Genomic DNA, 23390 nt, shown 5'->3' with positions numbered 1-23390 from the left:
GCATAAAATCGATCAGCCTTGTAATCCCCCGCCATAGGCGGAGGGATATTGTTTTGGCGTTGTCCGTCCGTCCGTCTTTCCGTCTGTCCGTTCGGAGCCATATCTTGGAAGTGCTTCGGCGTATTTCATTGAAACTTGGTATGATTATATATATATATATGGATAACAGGATGATGCACGCCTAATGGCATTGTACACCATCCGTTAATAACGGAGTTATGGCCCTTTTTATCTTGAAAAAAATGCTTTTTTGTGTGTCCGGATTTGGAAGTGCTTTGGCAGATTTCATTGAAACTTGGTATGAGTATATATATTTATAAGAAGATGATGCGCGCCAAATGGCATTGTACACCATCAGTTAATAACGGAGTTATGGCCCTTTGTATCTTGAAAAAAAAAGCTTTTTTTAGTGTCAAATATAACACTTTTGTATCCAGAAGCATATTTGCGGGGGATATCAATTTAACGAATGTGCTTGTTTGTATTTGTAATAGATGGAATTTCCAAAAACAATCTCACTTTGTAATAATTATTTTTTGTAAGTTAATGAGATTATAGAAAATTTTATTCTTTTACTGAATTTAAGGTGAATATTTAAAACTTTAAAATAGTTGTTCGCAACAAATGATAAGAAAACCAATGAGTGTTTGGCAAACGTTGCTGAATATTACTAAACGATTACAAACACATGCCTTACATAAACAATATTATACATTCTCTAGCTTGCACTGTGTATTACATAATATTTTTGAATCGCATATTAAACGTTCCGATATATGATGTCACCTTAACCGTTTACTATTTATATGGTTAGAAGTGTTTACTTCAATACAATTTGTTGTAAACGATCGGTGGATGTAATACTGTAAGTGGCGTTTCCTCGAGGAACTCGTGGTTACACTACAGAAGAATTAATACTGTGATATAAACTATACTGTTCACAAAAAGATATTATTCTTGGACGAAGTTTCACTTTATTTTGTTGTTGTGTTGGGCGATGGTAAGTTTATCCAATGTTCGTAGTCTTCGAACTTGACCGACTGGATTTTGTTCATGTGGCTCTTGAACATGATTCTACCGTTGATAAACCATGCATCGCTTACTTCATCGGCAATTGTCTTCTTCACACACATAAGAACATGCAGATTCAACCTGGTCATGTCTTCATTTATGAAAATGTTTGTTCCGCGGATCTTCTTCCTGTTTGCTAAAATAAGTCCTTTGGTCTGTCGGCTTACTAGTCTTACTATAATTTCTCTGTTTGTATTGTTCTTGTTTGGTAATCTATGTGCAATGTCTATGTCTGCCATGGTGATATTGCAGATGTCGTTATCTTTCAGCATTCGTATTACCTTGTCAGCAGATTCTCTGGCTGATTCTCGCGGGTTTGTATCGTGTAACCCTTTTCTGGTATTTCTTGAAATGTAATGTTATGTATGTATTAACATCACTATACTATTTGGAGTGGTCTAATAGTTAGAAAAAAGGTAAAATAAAGGTTTACTTTCGGACTTTACTTCCAGGGGTCAGATTGTTCAGTGGATATGCAGCTTGACTTATGGATACATTTTTAGATGCATGTAAATATGTAAAAAAAATGAGTGCAGCATATTTTATTAGTAGCTACACAAATCTGATTGTTAAACATCTTTGCTTATTAAACTGGCAGCATTATCCGCATATTTATTTCAACGTGTAATATTTTTGTAACGAGCAATATAATCGGCTGTTGTTTCCCAATCTTCCAATCATAATTGGGCTTTCCAATTATAAGTAAGTGTTGTCCAGTTTCGTTTCATTGACAGATTGAGAAGTATTTTTTCACAGAGATCGAGAAAGAACACGATTGAACATTACGGACCACAAATTGTTAAATTTTGATTTTTAACAAATACCTAAAATAACGGGGAAAAAAATACAGAATTCTTGCCGTTTATTTATATCCTCCCCAATTACCTTGAGTCGAGCATGACCCAAAGTCGATCACTATATTTACATTAATAACGCGGCTCTCGTAATGACGTCACACGCATGCGCTCCGAGTATTTTGTTTTACTAATATTACTATGCTTGAAAATAATTACAGACACGAATAATATAAGGAAAAAAACAGAGTAATTGTATTGTAAAATCTTACTTCAACTATAATAATCCAAATTTATGCCTATTTCTTGCATTTTTACGGTACTCTTCATTAAACTGGCACATAAATTGCAGACCACTGCCCTGGTTTAAACACAACAAATTCATGTATTTAATTTATTTGAATGAAAATTCTTTAATTTGTTCACGATTCCCAGAAAATGTTGCATGGAACAATCTGTGAACGCACATCGCGAAAATAGGTTACATGACGATATACACACGTTCAGTGGGTAAGCCCTGTCCCGATTGGATGATAATTTTATCAAATCTTTTAATAGAAACATAAATTTGCCAACATTTTATTTGAAGAAATTGCGAACGTTATTTTCTTTTTCAACTCTTGAGCTCTTTTTCGTGTCAATGTTGCTCAAAAGCAGATCGACCGATAAAACAGAAATTTGTTAAATGGGAAATAGAAGATATGAAAAAAAATCTTTCAGTTTCTCTAAATTTGTTCAGTAAATCGAATTTTCGAGGTTTTGTTGACCTCCTGCCGATTGCAATCGAGTACTCTCGCTTTTCAGATGTGACCTCTCGACTCAAGGTCAACAACGCGCGTAGTGTATGTCATTTTCGGGTGTGTATGGAACTATCGGCTTTGCGTTGTTAAACACGCTGTAAATAAACAATTTTGACCTTGTTTGAACGGGAATTAAATAAATCTTAAAAGGTACAACGTTTTTTGCGGCATTGTTTGAATTAATTCAGAAATTATTTTAGTTGTTTCCTTAACCGCTCGACTCAAGGTAATTGAGGGATACAAAAATGTAGAATTTACCTTTTCTTTCTCTAGGTCGCAAAGTTTTCAACGAATTTTTACCAAACTTTCAAGAAATGTGTGTTGACATAAAATGAGTTTGTTACCCAGGCAATTCATACAATTCACTTCAGAGCCCTATCCCTGTTTTAAGACAAACGGGGCCAAATTTTCCAGAAGAATACAGCATCCCATGGAGTTTTTTTTTTTAAACGGACGACTATTTCTGTTCTTTTTAACTTATCAGATTTTACAAAACATTATAAACATTTTTTTTATTAAAATATCTTTTGTCTCCTAATAAATTCTTTAAAATTAGTTAATCATGTACAAAACACTTTTAATATGTTAAATTTTAAATAATAAGTAGATTTTTAGCTCGGCTGTTTTCGGAGGAAACCCGAGGTAATGTCATAGCCAGCTCGTCCGCCGTCCGCCGTGCTAAAACCTTAACATTGGCTCTAAAATAAAGTAAAATAAAATTCACCTACAACTTTGAAACTTCATATGTAGATGCACCTTGGTGAGTTCTACACGCCACACCATTTTTGGGTCACTAGCTCAAAGGGCAAGGTCACTGTGACCTCTAAAACAAAATAAAAAAATCTGACAAGCTTTCATTTAATCAAAAATGCACCCGCAGCCGAGTGTTTGCACCCGTTATGCGGTGCTCTTGTCTATATAATTTGCCTTTTAAAAGTAATTTATTCCTTCATTTACAGACCTGGTAAGCTCTGTTGGTAGTGCGCTGGACTAGATATCCGAGGATAGCGTTTGAGATCGCCTGCCTGGCCTTCATGCAGCTATTCCCTCCCTACCCTTGATACAAGTGCAGTTTAAGTGAATGACATAAATATGTGCACTTAGTACTGGTTCACTAGCTTCACTCAAGCTAAATGTGAGTTGGGTAACTGACCACGATGATATGTATGGGATACCAAAGGGGTCGAAACTTTAACTTCTGCTCGAGCAGAAAAAAATGCTGCTCGAGCAGCAATTAAATGCTGCTCGACCAGCAAAATACTGCTCGACCAGCAAATTTACTGCTCGACCAGCATTTTTTCTGCTCGAGCAGAAAAATCCTGCTCGACCAGCATTTATTTTTAGATTATGGCATTAGCCAATCAGAACTCTTGTTATATTTGTCATTTGGTGCAAAACTGGTTTGTTTGGAAAAAATGGCTGCCGCCGTGATGGTGCCTTTTTCACATCTTCTGCAAGTTTATGTGACGATCTGTTTAAAGTTTAACATTGACACGCGGTAAGTGCTTTATATTTTGGCTGCAAACTAGTCGATCAAAAAATTGTTGCCATTCGCTTAATGAGAAAATCGATCATAAATGTCTAACGGCTGTTAAAACTTTTGCGAAAATCACGACGATGACTGATAAGAATTGGTCAATGGGTGGGTTCTCTGTTTCTATCGATTTACTTTCTTAATGATGTTTAATTATTGCTTCCGACACAGGTGCCGATTGCCTGTGATTGTGCCTTTCTGGTTAACATTGTTTACGTTTCTCGTTCTCCCCATATATGTATATCTGCTGTCCTAACTTTTACAATTATCCAAAATATCATGTCTGTTAACCAGTTCTCAGTGCCCCAGATAAGCTGCGTATCTGCGTCTTTCACCCTATTAAAATATTTAAAAATGCAAAGAAAAACAATATCATGAGTATTGAAAAGGCAACCAATTTGACTTTTACGCAAATTCATCAAATTAACGATACAAAACTTCGATTAAAAATGCTATGCTCATTTTAGGTATTTTCTCTTTGGAATTATTATCATAACGCGGTGACGCTTACACTCAGTAAGCTTAGCAAACGGTCATAGTTATTCAAACGCTATGCGTTTTCAATCTGACCTAATTCGTCGCTCATTGTGCATGTATTTGTAAAGCGTCTGTAGTTTCAGTTTCTATTACGATGCGAAATAAAAATAGCTAAGAGAGGTCGAAAGACGTCCGAGATTGTTGCGCCAAAATATCAGCCGATCGCAAACTTTTTCGAATCAAGAAAGCAAGAGCCAATAAGTGCCGAATCATTCGTGTTATCGATTTTGTTAGAAACTGTGCATACAGCATTTGAGTTGACATCCAAAAAACATGATGGAAAGTCTGTGACTTAACAAATCTGTCAAAAGTATAAAAAGGCATGTCATTGGTTAGAAATTCTCGACATTTTTTAAAGTTTATATCATGGACAGTTTCAAGGATAAAAGATGTTACAAAACATCAGTTTATTAAAATGTATGATGATAGTTTACAGTTCTATTGAATCAATACAAGAGTGCAGCGTCAACGGAAGTAAATCAGCAATTATTTAAAGGTATGCATTTTTATTACTCATTTCACTCTATATGAAGAATGGAATCACCCTATTTTTTAAAATCAATGGTTGAAAACCCAATTTTCCCAAATAATTATCTGGGGCACTGAGTTCTCGAGGACTTTTCTCAATTTCAATGTAAATTATTTTTCACCGAGGCCTATTAGCTTGTTCAAAGCTAACAACAGGTAAAATGTGAGTTGTGTCTGAATTACAAGTTGTTTAATTTTTCATATTGAAATGTTTACAATTTACTATTTATTAAATAACTTGGCAGTGCATAATTAAGTTCTGGGATGTTATTTTCAGCTCTGAACTGCGAAAAAAATGCATAATAATTACATTGGTGGCACTATACTGTAATGAGTTACCTTTCATCTGTCCTTCCATTATAATGTCCCTAAAGCAGACTTCCCAAACTCTGCAGAAAGAGATTAGGCATTGTATTACACACTCATTTTAACCATGGCATGCTATTGTACAACATGTCTTGACGGAAATAATTTCGCTAAAAAATATTTGCAGGAAATAATTTTTCCATGGCGAATCGTTTGTATCTTTTTATCTTTATTCTGAAATGCCCCTCTTAAGAATAATGTCATGTATAGCTGGTTTAGAATTAAGGATGATGATATGTCCTAACAGGATTTTGTCATGTCATTTACTGTACTTTTTAACCTACATGTTTTTGAATATTCAGTCCCCATGTAACTACGCCCATATGTTGTGGACATTTTCATACAAGAATACAAACAGGAATATGTATTGGAGTTTGCTGTTTAAATTTACAGTCAATCGGAGGGTAACAGGTTTGTTTTTAACCAGAAGTGAGGAACTAAACGCAATTTGCAGGGAAAAAAATATCTCTTTATACCACTTAAGTATATTTGCATCACAGGAGCTCTGGTGTCGTGAGGTTGAGGAAACTAGTGTTGAATCTAAAACATTTAGCATCATGGACTCAAAAGTGAGAAGCCAAGTCAGACACCGCAAAATGTAAAATAATCTGTCAGATGTTTGGTCTGACAGGCTACGAAATTCTGTCAGACTGAAGGATAATTTCTGGATTCCACTTATTAGCATACCTGATAATAGCATATTTCTGTAATTAGCATATAGCAGTGCTCCAGATAACATGTGTAAAGGCGTAAAAACAAATAAAATTTCTTAAATAACGATTTAGATTTAAAATCTTTGCATAAAGTTACGCATTGAAAAAATAAAACACGAATTCGACATTTTCGAACGTGCGTAAAACTTCCAGTAGCAAATTATATATGGTAAACATTTCATCCCGGTTCTGACAAGTCAAGGCGCTCAATTAAAACTACAGCTTTAAGTCAACGTCTCTTTGCTGTTAGGAAGGGCCACACTTAAGAACGGTCAAAAGGCCAAACAGTCTCGATTCTGTTCTCCTGGTATTACAGGCGAGTCATTACTGTTTATTGTACCTTTTTAATTACACTTATCGTAATTTTTATTCACAAGTAATAAACAATATACCTATTCAAAATGTCATTAAAATTAAATGTTAAATATATATTTTTGATATGACTTTAACGGCGCCCAAAATGCCATTATGAGCTAAGCCGAATTGACAGTTACTGTTTTAAATAAAAATCAAAATGGCCAACCAAAGCGGTGTATCGAAGCGTGGAAGGCAAAAAAAGCAAGATGAGCAAGATAGATGTGGGGTCTTTTGAGCCAGAAAATCTGTCCGATTATGGGAAAGCAAGAAACAGAAAAGAAAGCCAGGCTTTTCCAAGACTATAAACCAAAATGTTGGATTGTTGATGTGTCAAAAACAATGCATAAAAATTATTTGGTAATATAGTGTTAAGAATTAATTTTATAAATAGGGGGTAAAATAAGAATTAATTTTTGAAATAGGGAGTAAATAAGAATTTGACCAAATTTTTATCTGGAGCTCTGATATAGAATGTCGAAGCACAGATTAATTCTTAAATTTTAATGTATTTTTCTTCTATTAATAGCATAATTTTTAACCCCAATATTCAGAATTCACTTAAAGTCTTTATAGCATAGAACATTCTCAGAATGCCAAGAAAATATGCTTTAAATCTGCAAAAATATGCTCAAATGCAAATACCTTAGAATACAATTCCATTTGATAAATAGTTATCTTAAACATCAATCATATACAATGTTGAATTTAAATTTCACTTTGACGATCAATTATTAACAGATTTGACTTATTGTATGCCCCCAGTTGCTATATTTATGCTAAAATGTGTGTTCCTGTTAATAGCATATTCCTGTTATTAGCATAATTTTTGCTGACATGGTATGCTAAGAACAGGAATCCACTGTAGCAACATATTAATCAAGAATTATGGTTTGAATCCTCGAACTATTATTTTTTATGGTGAAAGAAAATCTCCATGGCGCGTTTTCAAAAATTCCTAATCAAGCTTGGTAAAAGAACACACAGAATAGCAAATTTATTACAGCGCTAACTTCCGGGTAAAAATGATTGATTTTTTTTATATTCCTTAAAGACAAGTGCCGCATCATATCCTATGGGTGATTTAAAAAATAATGAAGCCTAAATAAAACATGCATTTATTTTCTTACCATTACAGGGGTTTTTATCTGATTTTGGGGAAAGGGCCTGGCCTTTTTTTTAGGGGAAAAAAATCGCGCGAAACGCCAGATTTTTTGGGGAAAAATCACACGAAACGCCGGATTTTGGGCAAAATAAGGAAAGTCTTAAATAATCAATAAAGCATATTTTACTTTTTTTAAAACAAATTCAAGGAAACAGAAAATTTAATTATGCAATATTTTTCTTTTTTCTACACTGGATCAGATTAACTTATATATTGAAAGGTTAAAAAAAAAAAAAATTTTTTTTGGAGGGGAAAATGAAATCTAGGGGAAAATTTACCAGCTGAGGGGAACAAAAAATCGGAGGGGAAAGGGCCGATGATCGGCGGGTCACAAAGAAGGGGAAAAAAAACCTGCATTAAGCATGTTTTGAGTTCTTTTTCTATCTTACAGAAGTGTTTCCATGTGATTAACTTAAATGTGAAAATTCTTCTCAATAACTTGCTTCATTTACAAAATATATTGAAAAATATCCTTAAAAGTGTACTGGTTTTGCGTGACATTTTATGTAAAAGGCAATTTTCAATTCTATACTTCAATAAAACTTTCAGAAATATTAGGTATTGCCATCATTAAATGAATATAAAAATGCATATGCTTTAAGAAAAATAAAACAATGCTTCTAACTTAGGTTGATATCTCTTGTAGCAAGTGTTCAAAGCAATGATGTTTTTGTCAATTTTGTGCCACAATTTTCAACTCTCTTCACGTATATTAAGAGGTGGCATCATAAAGTGCTTCAATATTTATAGGCAAAAAGTGTCCCAAGTGTACATTTTGCAAGAAAGTTATTTTAAATTTTTCATAAGATAGAATTTTCAATGTTTTACATCATTTTCTTCAAACCATTAATGTTTATCACTAGATGTACTGAAAATTTGATGCCAAAACCTTGTGAACTTTTTTTGCAAGACAAATATCGCATTGTCCCAAGTGTACGAAATTTTTATCACGTTTGATAAACAGGTGATAGCTTTTAAAAAATAAACAAAGGCACCAATTTTCTGGAAAGAAGTACACAGAAGGGTGTAATCTCCAACAGAAAAAGGTGGTTTCTTCACTCTGGGGGTGAACTACTCTTATTATATGGGTATGTCTCCATATTTTGTCTTCAGAAGAAAAATATAAGCATATAAATGATAATGTGTGGGAACTTGGGAAGTATATTTGACTTTACCATAACATTATTACAAAAATGCATTTCCTCTTCTCAAATTAATGTCAATTTTAATCAAAATGTTTCTCCAATAATCTTCAATGTTAGCCTGAAGTTGGTTAACAAATGTTGTAAATGTACACTTGGGACACAAAATAAATGTTTTTCTTATAAACCTCCAGAAAGTGAAAACAAACTTACATTATAGCAGAATTAATGATTAAATTTCGATTTAATAAAGCATTCAAAAGCAACTGAAAAAAAAAGCCAAAATAAAAGTTGAACATGGTCAAATGTCAAATATGATTGATGACAAAGTCTTTCAGACACTTATAATTAAACCACGCAGACTGTCACCCTTGTGGTACAATTCCTACACATCTAAACTAAAAACCATGTTAAAACCTTCGATAAACAAAGGTACAGCACTTATTATTATTTCATTCATTTTTAATGACACATTACCTAAATATATAGAGGATATATTGTATTACAGAGGAAGGTCAAGTAAGAGGACATCGTGTTTAATGTATAAAGTTTAAAAAGAACAAGGTCTAATTTATAAAGAACAAGGTCCAATATATAGAGAATATAATGTTTAATATATAGAGAGCAAGGTCTAAATATAGAACAGTGAATTATATGTGTGTTGTTATGAGAAAACTGGGCTTAATTCATCTGCGGAAAGTCTAGTCCCTGATTAGCCTGTGCAGATTGCACAGGCTAATCAGGGACGAGACTTTCCGCGTTTACAGTATTTTTAGTTTGAAGGAAGTCCCTTCTTACCGAAAATCAAGTTTAAGCGGAAAGTGTCGTCCCTGATAAGCCGGTGCGGACTGCACAGGCTAATCTGGGACGACACTTTACGCACATGAATTTAGCCCAGTTTTATCAGAACAAGACACATATTATAGAAAACGAGGTCAAATATTATAAAAAAATATAAACATGTATCATAAAAAAGAAACTTCACATATATTTGAAAGCCATCCTATATTTTGATAAATCTGAGTTTTTACTTTAAGATACACTGCTTTGAGGCCAGGAAAAAAACTTTTAAGAGTATAGTTTTGAAAAATATGTGTTAAAAAACATGAAAATTTCAATTTTTTCCATATTTTTTTTTAAAACACTTCTGATTTTGTATTTAAATTTTTCTTAAGAACATACTGCATGTTGACAAAACACACAAAATATTGATAACATGTTTTAATGGGTTTTTATTAAGTGCAAAAGACATGTACATTAATAAAAAAAAATTCAAAACATTTGGTTAACATCTTTATTTGTGAAAAAGTGATCACATCTGACAGAGCGGCCCTACTCATTTATAAAACTTGAACCCTTTCCCTATGCAATACAAACAAAACTGTTGCCATAACTTAACATCTAAAATTTGAGAAAAGTTTTCATTTAGGCTTTATCATCCCCACGCTTTTCGGAGAAAAAGTGGGGATATTGTGGTTATCTCTGTTGTCCGTCCGTCCTGGCCACTTTCTCCTCCTACACTTTAAGCACTAGAACCTTGAAACTTACACACATGGTAGCTATGAGCATCTGTGCGACCCTGCACTATTTGGAATTTTGATCTGACCCCAAGGTCAAAAGTTATGTGGGTTGAGGTGGAGCCGGGTCAGAGATTTTTACTCATTTTTATGCCCCCGGATCGAAAGAAAGGGGGTATATTGTTTTTGGCCTGTCTGTCATTGTGTGTGTGTGTGTGTGTGTGTGTCCCAAAACTTTAACCTTGGTCATAACTTTTGCAATATTCAAGATAGCAACTTGATATTTGGCATGCATGTGTATCTCATGGAGCTGCACATTTTGAGTGCACCATACTACACTGAATGTCTTCAAATTGATACTGAACCTCTCTTATGGCAATACGGATAATCTCAACTATGCATGGCCCCATTACCAACCCTGGGGTGCCCCGCCCACATTGGCCACGCACACATAGACCACGCCCACCCAAAATTGCCTTTTACTATAATTTCTTCATTTCTACACCGATTCACTTCAAATTGATACTGAACCTCTCTTATGACATTATGGTTAATCTCAACTATGCATGGCCCCATTACCAACCCTGGGGCGCCCCGCCCACATAGGCCACGCCCACCCAAAATTGCCTTTTACTATAATTTCTTCATTTCTACAACGATTCACATCTAATTGATACCGAACTTCTCTTCAATGCGTTCAATTTCAACTATGCATAGCCCCATTACCAACCCTGGGGCACCCCTGGGTCAAACATGCGGCGTGGGGATACACGTCGGCCTCTGACGCGCCATTTCTAGTTTAATATTTTTGAAATCACCCATTTTTGTGTAAAGTTTGGAGAAAAATCAAGAAAAACATATTTTAACAATGAAATACATTTAAGTTGTATGATGATATTTTCATGTATTTCGACGTTTCCAATGTTCAGATAAATACCCTATTTGTACCCATTGAAAACCTTTAAAACTTTAATTTTGAATTGTTATTTTGTGTTGGGCTTGAAGAAAAAAGATTGATCTGTATGCAAATGTTTACATTATATCTCACAATCATAACAATTTCCAATTTATCGACAGTGGTGACCGGGTTTTATCATTATTATATGATTATTAGTGCTTGTGATCATATTTCAGATGCCCAGGGGCCTTTATGGTTGGGTAAGGGAGGGGTGCTCCCTCCCTTCCTGAATTGATTTTTAGCTCCACTGGCCAAAGGCCAGTGGAGTTTATGTCATGGTCCTGTGTCCGTCATGCGTGCGCCCGTCCGTGCCTGCGTGCGTCCGTCAGTTTATTAACTTTTCCTTTAAACATCTTCTTCTCCTAAACTACTGGTCCAATTCTGATGAAATTTCTCAGTAATGTTCCTTGGGTGAACCTCTTTTAAATTTGTTCAAATTATGCGCCTGGGGTCAAATTTGACCCTGCTCTGGGGTTACAAAATTGAACATATGCTTATATAAGGCCTATTTTGTGAAATCTTTCAAAATCTTCGCATCCATAACCATTTGGCATAGGGCTATCAAATTTGGTATGTAGAGACATCTAATAGTCCTCTACCAAATTTGTTTAAATTATGCCCCTGGGTTCAAATTTGAAACTGCCCCGGGGGTCACAAAATTTAACATATGCTAATATAGGGTCTATTTTGTGAAAACTTTACAACTCTTTTTGTCCATAACCATTGGGCCTAGGGCTACCAAATTTGGAAGATAGTGACATCTTATAGTCCTCTACCAAGTTTGCTCAAATAATGTCCCTGGGGTCAAGTTTGACCCTGCCCCGAGGGTCACAAAATTGAACATATGCTTGTATGAGGCCTATTTTGTGAAAACTTAAAAAATCTACTTGTCCATAACTGTATGGCATAGTGCTACCAAATTTGGTATGTATTGACATGTATTAATTCTCTTCTTAGTTTGTTCAAACTATGCCCCTGGGGTCAAATTTGAAACTGCCCCGGGGGTCACAAAATTGAACATATGCTTATAAATGGCTAATTTAGGGTAAACTTTAAAAATCATTCTTGTCCATAACCATTGGGCCTAGGGCTACCAAATTTGGTATGAAGTGACATCTTATAGTCCTCTACCAAGTTTGTTCAAATTATGCCTCTGGGGTCAACTTTGACCCTGCCCCGGGGGGAGGGGGGTCACAAAATTGAATAAACGCTTATAAAGCGCCTATTTTGTGAAAATTTTAAAAATCTTCTAGTTGAAAACCATTCGGACTATGGCTACCAAATTTGGTTTGCAGTAACATCTTATTGTCCTCTACCAAGTTTGTTCAAATTATGCCCTTTGGGTCAAATTTGACCCTGACCCGCGGGTCACAAAATTGAACATTATATACACTTCTTTCTTGCTTATTTTGTGAAAACTTTTAAAATATTCTTGTCCTTAACTCTCGGATCTAGGGCTACCACATTTTGTATGTAGTGAGATATAGTAGTTCTCTATGTGTCCAATAATTATGTTGATGAAGGTGGCAGTGGTAATGACTTGATATGTCTGTGAGATATGAATGCCAAAGTCTTCGATTTACATAACATGAATTTTTATGTAAAAGTGGTGGTTCTTCATAAATTCTACATGTTCTTTGTAAATGATGACCTCTACAAAGTTGTTCCAGGAGTACCATATTGCCTGACAATCTTTTGTTTTATTGTTAACTTAAACTGTACTTGATTCTAGCATGCCACTATACTTCTTTGAAGTAATTTGAGCAAAGTTCTCACTGTTTAGTAATGTATACATTGTTTAAGGTACATTTTAATTTCACATTTTGTAGGTGGACTTCAATATGTATGATCTACTTATGCTGCCACAATGTAAAGGCAACAATCACTGGGTTTTGCTGGTTGCAAGTGTTATGTCCAGGACTGTAACCATTTACGACTCATTGGGTGGTAACAACAAGGCCTTGTTCGATTTGTTCTGGTAAGGTTCAAAGCTGAAATTCATTTTTTGTCTTACCTGCTTGATATAGCAGTCACAGTAGCAGTTGGTGTATGTGCATTTTATGTGTGTCTCTGAGCTTATCCAAACTGTGATTCGATAATTGAATATGCAATTTTTAATATACACTTCAACACCGTTATTTCGAAGTCGTCGGGACCGTTAAAAAAACTTCGGATTAACGATAATTCGAAATAAACATTTGACAGAAGACTTTTCTGATTCTGTAAAAATAAAACGTTGTGGAATTCGCATGGTTTTGTTACACGCTTACTTAAAAGCGTAAACTAGTCAGATAGCAAATAGATTTCCACTTGTAACAAACGGAGGAATAAAACGATTCTTTTTCTTGTTTTTATATTTGTCTTATTACAGAACATATAAAATATAAAGAATAGCACAAATTATCAGACATACATACATATGAATACATTTTCGGAAATTAAACATTTTTTTTTAACTAATACGCGATGTATCTCTGAACAACGGCGTTCGCGCAGACGACAAAGGTGTAATGATCGGCTTTTTACGCGCCACGACAAAGGTGTGAATTTACGCACCTTATTTTGCAGTTTTGACTTCGGATTAAAGATTGATAATTAGGTGCGAATTATAGTGTTGGGACCGACTGAATCACTTCGAATTAACGATTTCTTCGGTTTAACGAAGTTCGGATTAACAATGAAATTTTACATTAAACAAAGGAGAACCAAAATCGGGACCTGAAAATTACTTCGAAATAACGGTGACTTCGGATTATCGGTGTTCGAAATAACGGTGTTGAAGTGTAGCTTACCACATATGTTCTCCATGTAGAGAAGCTGCAGAGCATGCGTTAACAAGAGATCAAAGGTCACATTTAGGGAGCTTTTTTGGCCAGTTCCAGTTATCATTCATCAGGCAATATAGCAAACAAGATATTCAAAAAACTTTGTAAATCTTATTTGTTTTCTATATTTGGATTTTTATCTTAAATATTAACTTGTAATGAGCACCAACACTTAAAAATGATATAAATATATATAAATTTAAGCTTGCTTTCTTAGTTCATTCTTATTTATTATTGTGTCCTATCTCTCACACTTATGTGTTTCAAATAATGTGTTAATAGATTCACATATATATATATGTTTGAAAACTGATTACCAAAACAATTTGGTATAGATAAAGTACCGCTTAAGTATATAGGCACATGATTTTTGTTGATTTTTACCAACAAAATATTTGTTGCAGCCAGTTCATGTGTCAACGAGGGCAAATTGTGAAAGATGGCTTGGAAAAAATCAGTTCAGAGTTAAAAGCGCCACCTTGCAACAAACAGCGCCACGGAAACAGCTGTGGAGTGTTTGCATTGATGGTAATAAATAAGCTTTATATTTCTATAGGTGTCACTTTGTCGTACTGTCGGTCGGTCTGTCTCGAAATTTCATCCGATCTTCACCAAACTTGGTCACAAGTTGTATCTTGATGATGTTTAGGCCAAGTTTGAATATGGGTCATGCTGGGTCAAAAACTAGGTCACGGGGTCACTTAGTGTGTTTTAAACCGAAAGTTTGTCCGGACCATAACTATGTCATTTATCGTTAGATTTTAAAATAACTTGGTACATTTGTTCACCATCATGGAACGGTGTGTTGCGTGAAAAAAGTACGTCGATATCCCCAAGATCAAGGTCACACTTGGAGTTCAAGGGTCAAATGCTTGTCCGGGCCATAACTTTATCATTTATTGTGAGATTTTAAAATCATTTAGCAAATTTGTTCACCATCATGGGGCGGTGTGTCGCGCGAAAGAATAACTTCAATATCTCGAAGGTCAAGGTCACACTTTGAGTTCAAAGATTAAAAATGGCCATAAATGAGCTTGTCTGGGCAATAACTATGTCATTCATAGTGAGATTTTAAAATCATTTGGCACATTTGTTCACCATCATTGGACGGTGTGTCGCGCGAAAGAATTACGTCGATAACTCCAAGTTCAAGGTCACACTTTGAGTTCAGAGGTAGAAAAAGGCCATGTTGATAACTCCAAGGTCTTGGTCACACTTGGAGTTCAAAAGTAAAAAAAAATGGCCATACATTTGGACTGCATGTCATGCTAAAGAATTCAAGAGTTCAAAGGTCAAAATGGCCATAAATGATAATGGCATTATCATTCTTAAAAATAGCCATAAATTTGATTCTCTTGTTTTGTGAAGACAGCATGCAAAATAGTCTGTGTCAATTCGGCCGTGGGGGTATTTGTCACGTCTGTGACAAAGCTCTAGTTTGCTTAGTAAAGATCTGCATTAACTTTTATTCAACAAAATAATGGGAGAATGTAGAATATAATCATCGTACCTTTCTGTTGGTGCATTGGTTTTTAGAGCCTTGCATTTTCTTTTAATTTATAAAGGACATGATATTTCATATGTAATATCATAACCTGAGGATCAAACTGTGTTATAGAGTCTTTTGTCAAATAACCCTGAAAAAAGGTTAAACAAGAAGATTACTCATATTTTAATTTATTAATGTGTCATATAATGAAAAAAAGCATTCTCTTTGCTCCAATATATTGTTTTGTATGAAAAGTTGTTTTTCAGTGTCTTAATGTGATTGTATATTTATGATGCATAAAACATGAATACTTTTCACTGTCAAACTATCGTTCTTGCAATTTTATTTTCAGAAATAGTATTTTTTGTGAACACTTAATCTAGTGAATATATATGCTTTTCTTATTGCAAACAACTGTTGTTGTTTTTATGCCCCCCTTCGAAGAAGAGGGGGTATATTGCTTTGCTCATGTCGGTCGGTCTGTCGGTCCGTCCACCAGGTGGTTGTCAGACGATAACTCAAGAACGCTTGGGCCTAGGATCATGAAACTTCATAGGTAGATTGATCATGACTCGCAGATGACCCTTATTGATTTTGAGGTCACTTGGTCAAAGGTGAAGGTCACAGCGACCAGAAATAGTAAAATGGTTTTTGAATGATAACTCAAGAACGCATACGCCTAGGATCATGAAACTTCATGGGTAGATTGATCATGACTTGCAGATGACCCTAATTGATTTTTAGGTCACTAGGTCAAAGGTCCAGGTCACGGTGACCCGAAATAGTAAAATGGTTTCCGGATGATAACTCAAGAACGCATACGCCTAGGATCATGAAACTTCATGGGTAGATTGATCATGACTCGCAGATGACCCCTATTGATTTTGAGGTCACTAGGTCAAAGGTCAAGGTCACAGTGATTCAAAATAGTAAAATGGTTTTCGGATGATAACTCAAGAACGCATACACCTAGGATCATGAAACTTCATAGGTAGATTGATCATGACTTGCAGATGACCCCTATTGATTTTGAGGTCACAAGGTCAAAGGTCAAGGTCACAGTGACCCGAAATAGTAAAATGATTTTCAGATGATAACTCAAGAATGCTTTTGCCTAGGATCATGACACTTCATAGGTACATTGATCGTGACCCGCAGATGACCCCTATTGATTTTCAGGTCACTATTTTAACACAAGTATGAATGACTTTTACTTTATTTCCAGACTGCCAAATGTTTGGTCATTAAAAAGCATCCCACAATGTTGCGACAGGCCTATGATTCAGTTTATCGAGACTAGTCGTGAGAAGCAGACTTCTGATTCCTGGAGTGCGGCAAACATATCTGTGCGACTCGATCACTCCACTGTAAAGACCCGCACGGCATTAAAATGGATATTATCAATATGTGTTGTTGCTCGAAAATATGTTTGTGTAGCAGGAAGTGCTTTGGGCTCGATTAATCTGAGAACTCAACAAAATATTAATAAAATCCTTCTGTGCCTTTTAGTTCTGAAAACAGAAGTAGCCAGTTGGTATTACACATCTCCTAAACAAGTACAGCATGATAAAACTTATAAACCTAGATATTTATTTATGTAGTGGTGTATTTTTCAATGAGTGCCTTATGATTCCAAAAACATATTGACTTAAAATAAATAATCCCGATGGCGTAAATGACTTATCATTTCATGTTCATGAACCGGCTTTAAAATACTTTGTAGACTTATCTGCTAGGCGGTGAGGACTTTTAGACCACCTGATAAACTTCAACTTTATTTGCCCTAGTTCAGTAACCGACTAAACATATGCTAACATTATACTGATGACTGATGAGTCTGTTGTGTCTTATATTCTCATTGCTACTTAAAATATTTAGTCTATTTCAACGTTTAGACTAATAATAAGCAAATTCGTTAAATTGATATCCCCGCCAAATAAATTTTGATTATTGATGGGTGCAGAACTAACAGAAAAGTTTATTTGAAGGGTTGTACCCTTATCTCACTTATTTTATAGTAACAACATAAAAAAACAATTGGCAATAACTCTTATTTAAGAAAGTGTAGGGTTATAGATTTTGTGCATGACACCTCTCCTCATTGATATCTTAACGTCCATTAAATTTCATCTTTAAATCGTGTATAGTATCTGTGATATAGTCCTGTAAAGTAACATCAGACATGTACATATGTACTAGGGTTATGTTTCTTGTGCATGGCACTTATTCTCATTGACAATTATACACCCATGAAATTTCATGTTGAAATCTTGTATTTATAGTTTCTGAGATAAAGCCCTGAAAAGTTACATCATACAAAAACAACAAAGGGCAATAACTCTTATTTAAGAAAGTGAAGGGTTGTGGTTCTTATGCATGGTTCTATAAATGAGATATAGCCCTGAAAAGTTACATCATAAAATAACAATAACAAGAAAGGGCAATAACCGTTATGTAAGAAAGTATACGGTTATGGTTCTCGTGCATTGATAATTATACACCCATGAAGTTTCATGTTAAAATCTTGTATAGTATCTGAGATATAGCCCTAGTTACATCATAGAAAAACAACATAGCGCAATAACTCTTATTTCAGAAAGCGACGGGTTATGGTTCTTGTACATGGCACCTCTCCTCAGCTATATTTATACACCCATAAAGTTTCATGTTGAATACTTATATTGAGTTTCTGAGATAGAGCACTGACAAGTTTGTGAGTGACTGCACTGACAGACAGACCAACGGTACGTTTAAGTATATTTAGCGTACCCGGGGTACATTAAAGTATACTTAAGAGTACACGGGGTACTTTAAAGCATTACCCGAGCTGAAGCGACAATTGCCAATCAAGCTTATTGACATATTAAATAAATGATGATAGTGGTAACTATGATTGTATGAAATATAATAAAATAGTTTTCCTGAATTGAGTGTACATGTGAATTAGCTAAAATAATGATAAAAACACCGATTGGGATTATATATTTCTGGAACTGAATTTGGTTCATAATAAGTTTTTAACTTTTTTAAGCTAAAATAATATATATATATTATATAATCTGAAAATATTTTCTTCAATCAATGTGATATCTTTGTATTAAATAAGTGCAACACTCATGACTGTAAATTAGGCATTACTATATTTCTTTACAACGTAATGCATGTACATCATCGATATATATAACATTTAAAACGAAAATCGTTTTAAAATTCAAATGTTTGCATTGTGTTAGAACTACTGTTTCGATATCTTTGTTGTGAATAATGTGTTAAGGTTCAACGTCCGAAAAAAGATGTCCGAAAATAACTGCAAGCTGTAAAAACGCGAAATTAAGTTGAATTGAAACAACAATGCGTTAAATATTATTTTTCATCAATCTGACATTTTTCACGGCGACTGATCGGAGCAATATCACGGAGGTACTGTGAAATCGTCAGATCTCACGATCTGACAATATTGACGCTACACCGGTCTATTTCGTTTCCGTAGAGATAGGTAATGTCGTCCGTTTGTAAGCTCAAATTTGATTGGCCGACGGGTTCAATGGTTTATTCTAAAAATAAATGCTGCTCGAGCAGCATATTGCTGCTCGAGCAGGAATTTTGCTGCTCGAGCAGCATTTAAATGCTGCTCGACCAGTAAATTGCTGCTCGAGCAGCAATATGCTGCTCGAGCAGCATTTAAATGCTGCTCGAGCTGCATTTTTTTCTGCTCGAGCAGAAGTTAAAGTTTCGACCCCTTTGGTGCGCCATAGATATGGATGCAATTCTGTTAAAAACGGCCAAAAAAATCAAATACCTCAAATTAACAAAATCAATATCCATGTATGCTATGTGAAGTAACAGTACATATTTTTTTGTTTTAGGTAAAAAGCGCTTCGGCAGAATGGCAGAAGAGGTGTCAACACCTTCCAGTAGCCGGAAGAAAGTAAAAAGACTACCATCTAAGTAAAATAGTGTGCTGCCTCAGCACTTAAAAATGGAAGATCAATAAGCATTGCTTGGCCTATATTTATATAAGCATGATTTTTAACACTACGGGCTGAGGGAGCCTTGGCAAGCTTTGTTGCTTATTGGGGATTTTTTCCTGGAGTTTGGATGGCTTTCTTTTTTAAAAAGCCACTTCCTGGCTTATATGAATGTAAAACGTGTTTAAGAATTTCAAACAAAATCATGCACCATTTCCTGGAAGTATAAAATGAAATTTGAAATGTATGTCGCTTCCTGGAAGAATAAAATGAAATTTCAAATGTATGTCGTTTTGAAGATTTGGGGTAATTGGCTTTCACTCAGGACAGGGCTCTTCACGACCGATAGACAGCTGGATTTTAATTTGGATTTAATGCATATCAGATAAAAAAAATCTGAAAATCAGGTTAAAGTGAAAGTCAATTTACTAAAAATAAATCAAGTTGGTTATTTTTAATCATCAGATAACGTATACGTGTATTGTGCATCGGCTGTGTCTTATAGGATTTTAACTAGCATTTTAGTAAAGAGTATTTAGATAAATATTGTTCTTTGTTCTTTTTAAACTCATCTTGTCTCTGAGATCAACTACATGCTTTAATGATGACTTACAGAATCATTGTTTTCAAATATTACACTAGCTTATAAATCTTAACCCTAAGTATCAAAATTACACATGTTATTGGATACTTAGGGCTTGATTTTGCAACAAAGATGCAGTCGGTTTTCTTCTTTAGCCAAGTGTCCATAACAATAAATTTTCTAAATCTGCTGCTTAATACTGAGATAATTTATTTGCTTGGGGAATTGTTTTTCAGTGACTGGCGTTTTGTAATTTATAAAACCTTTACAAGGCATTGTTATTAAAACCATCATAAAAATTAACCGTTAGGTTCAAGCAAGCCCAAGTTCTTATACTACAACTTGGGGAATACAAGGATATTATACGCCTGCCATCCAAATAAACTTGAGCCATGTTAGAATTAACTAGCACAGTTCCTACTGACTGGTACTTATTGTGACCACTGTAAGGTTAACTGGTTCAATTCACCTCTTGGTTTTGCAGTAAAATTTCATGTTGATGCACTAAAGCATTATTATGCTCAGAATGCAACCTTCAGGTGGGGGCAAAATGTAATGTTTGAACCTTATTACTTTAATTATCCCAAAATGTGAGAGGCCAGAATTTCAAAATAAGTCCCGTTTGATGCTGCTAAGGCAGCTATGTATTGTTCTATGTAAATTATTTATATAAAAAAAAAAAACCTTTGTATGTATTTTTATATGTCTGATATTGTTTTTGTAGTTGAAATCCAAGAATAATTCGATTGCCTGTACGAGTTTGTCCAAGAGGTTAAAGAACACTTTGCAGTTATTGACAAAATTAGAAAAAGTAAAACATATCATTCTAGAAATTTGGAATGTTCATTATTGTTGGAATACTAGTTGATGTGCTTACCTTTTCTTAAGCTGTCAAATTATTTGAATGTATTAAAAGTTAGTTTTTTGTTTAAAAAAAGTTTTCATTACAAAATGTTTTGTCAATTTACAATGTTTGTGTGCTCCCTGTATTGTGGCATATAGCAGTACATCCGTCCGACATTCCGTTTCCACACTTTTTTCCTCAACTCTGTTAAATATTTACCTGATTTTTGGTTTGTGAGTCTACCTGCCTTAGTTACAGATGTACGAGTTGTGTTATAGTACATGGTAAACTAATGCAAGCCATTATAACATCATACTACACTATTTAAAAAAATCATGTCTTATTCCCTTTTTCAAAAAGGCAAAATGCCTTTCTTCCACTCCTTTGTCATATATAGAGGACTCTTTGTGGAAAAAATATAACAAATTGACTTTAAAGGGGATGCCGAATACTAAGTATAGTATACATATGTCTTTGTGATGGATTAATATTTTATTTACGTTTTAAATTAAAACTGGAATATATTTCTTTAAAATAAACAAAACTGAATTGATACAAAAATTTGTTCTTGTTTTTATTCTAAATCGCATGTGTAAGGATGCAATATTGATATAGATATTTACTACAAATGTATAGCGCGTAGTCAATTGATTTATCTAAGGGAGACAACCGCGCTTACAGCAAGTAGTCTCCAACCTTTAAACAATAGTTCTTGCTTTTGATGATTGATAATTTATGATAATATTGAAATGTACATGACATTGACAGGCCATTTTTTTACAAACTAGGTTTGGTAGCAACATGCATGACATAACGCATGCATTTACGGAATCCTAGATGGAACCGAAAAACCCCAAAACGGGACGAGCTGACGTGGCAATTCAATTATTAAAAAGTAAGAATGCTGAGCGGCCATAATTTTATGAATAAGCTGTCAAGTTTTGACGACCTGTGCATGCGCACATACGTATCACGCGCTCTTTGAATAATTACATGAGTCATGTCGATTGATGTCATCGACATGAAGTGGTTTGCATTGTTGTATTAAGTGATTAACTTCTTTATGATTGGACCGAATATTGTTTCACTTATGAACATATATTATTTTCCGTATTAAACCGAAACACATCTGCCATGAAATCTATTTTGATGGCGTTTCGTTCACTAGAGCTCAAAGTATTCTTCGAAATAATCGGACTTGTTTTAAGTAGAAGTATTATGTTTGTAATTTGCATGTGCTCATTCTCTAAGATCAAACTTGATGTCTATCAATTGTTCACTTGCAAAACACTTAAAGGGGCCTTTTCACGTTTTGGTAAATTTACACAATTAAAAATAAAATGTTTCAGATTGGCAAATTTTCTTTGTAGTTATGATATTTGTGAGGGAACAGCAAAGCTGAACATTTATCATGCTCTTAAATATCCACTATAGGCATCTCTGACGATTTAAAAACCTAAAACTTATAAAGCGTTTCAACGCGAAACAATTGAATAATATGGAGATTTCCGTTGTTGTCGTTATATTGTGCGATAATACGAGGATTGCCTATATAAAGTATAAAATACATGTCTCATTGTCTGAGCACGAATGGCCGAGCGTCTTAGCGATAGACTTTTACTCCAGGGGTCATTGGTTCGAGCCCAACTGTGGGTTACTTTTTTCTTATTCTTTTTTTACTGGAGCTTTTTAGATCCAATGTTTACATTTATCAATATAAAGAATTTTACGAAAAACTTCAATACATGCCATAATCTGTTAAAAGGCCGCTTTAAGTGATTGACGTCTATATGATTGGACCGAATATTGTTTCACTCATGAACATATATTATTTTCCGTATTTAACTGAAACTCATCTTCAACGAAATCTCTTTTGATGGCGTTTCGTTTTCGAGCGCTATAAGTGTTATTCGAAATAATCGTCATTGTTTTAAGTAGAAGTAGATCTATTATATTTTTAATTTGCACGTACTCAGCCTCCACGATCCCAAGTGTTGTCTATCAATTGTTTACGTGCAAACCACTTAATAATATCCTCTAACAACTCAATGCCAAGCTTCGAATATTTTCTTAAAATATGATTCAGCACTAAAATTTCTTGTGTGGATTTTTCAAATCATTTCATAACAATTCAACATGTTCAACTGTGCCGCCCAAAAGAAAACAAAATGTATTGGTATACATGTCGATACGCGTACATGG

The 23390-nt window shown here is 34.6% G+C and overlaps 2 long non-coding RNA genes across 2 annotated transcripts; one reads left to right on the top strand and one right to left on the bottom strand.

Annotated features, from left to right (window-relative positions):
* Nucleotides 1-640: 640 nt before the first annotated feature.
* On the bottom strand, nt 641-2401 carry LOC127838055 (uncharacterized). The gene is made up of 2 exons (XR_008029624.1): nt 2138-2401; nt 641-1416 (listed from the first exon to the last, which is right to left on the bottom strand). It is a non-coding gene; the product is annotated as an uncharacterized LOC127838055 (long non-coding RNA).
* Nucleotides 2402-2443: 42 nt separating this feature from the next.
* Nucleotides 2444-21743, top strand: LOC127838054 (uncharacterized). The gene is made up of 3 exons (XR_008029623.1): nt 2444-2815; nt 3625-3800; nt 19660-21743. It is a non-coding gene; the product is annotated as an uncharacterized LOC127838054 (long non-coding RNA).
* Nucleotides 21744-23390: the final 1647 nt, after the last annotated feature.

This window comes from Dreissena polymorpha, chromosome 7 (assembly GCF_020536995.1).
Source record: "Dreissena polymorpha isolate Duluth1 chromosome 7, UMN_Dpol_1.0, whole genome shotgun sequence".
Classification (NCBI taxonomy): Eukaryota; Metazoa; Mollusca; class Bivalvia; order Myida; family Dreissenidae; genus Dreissena; species Dreissena polymorpha.
This window is presented reverse-complemented; position numbering and strand designations above follow the sequence as displayed.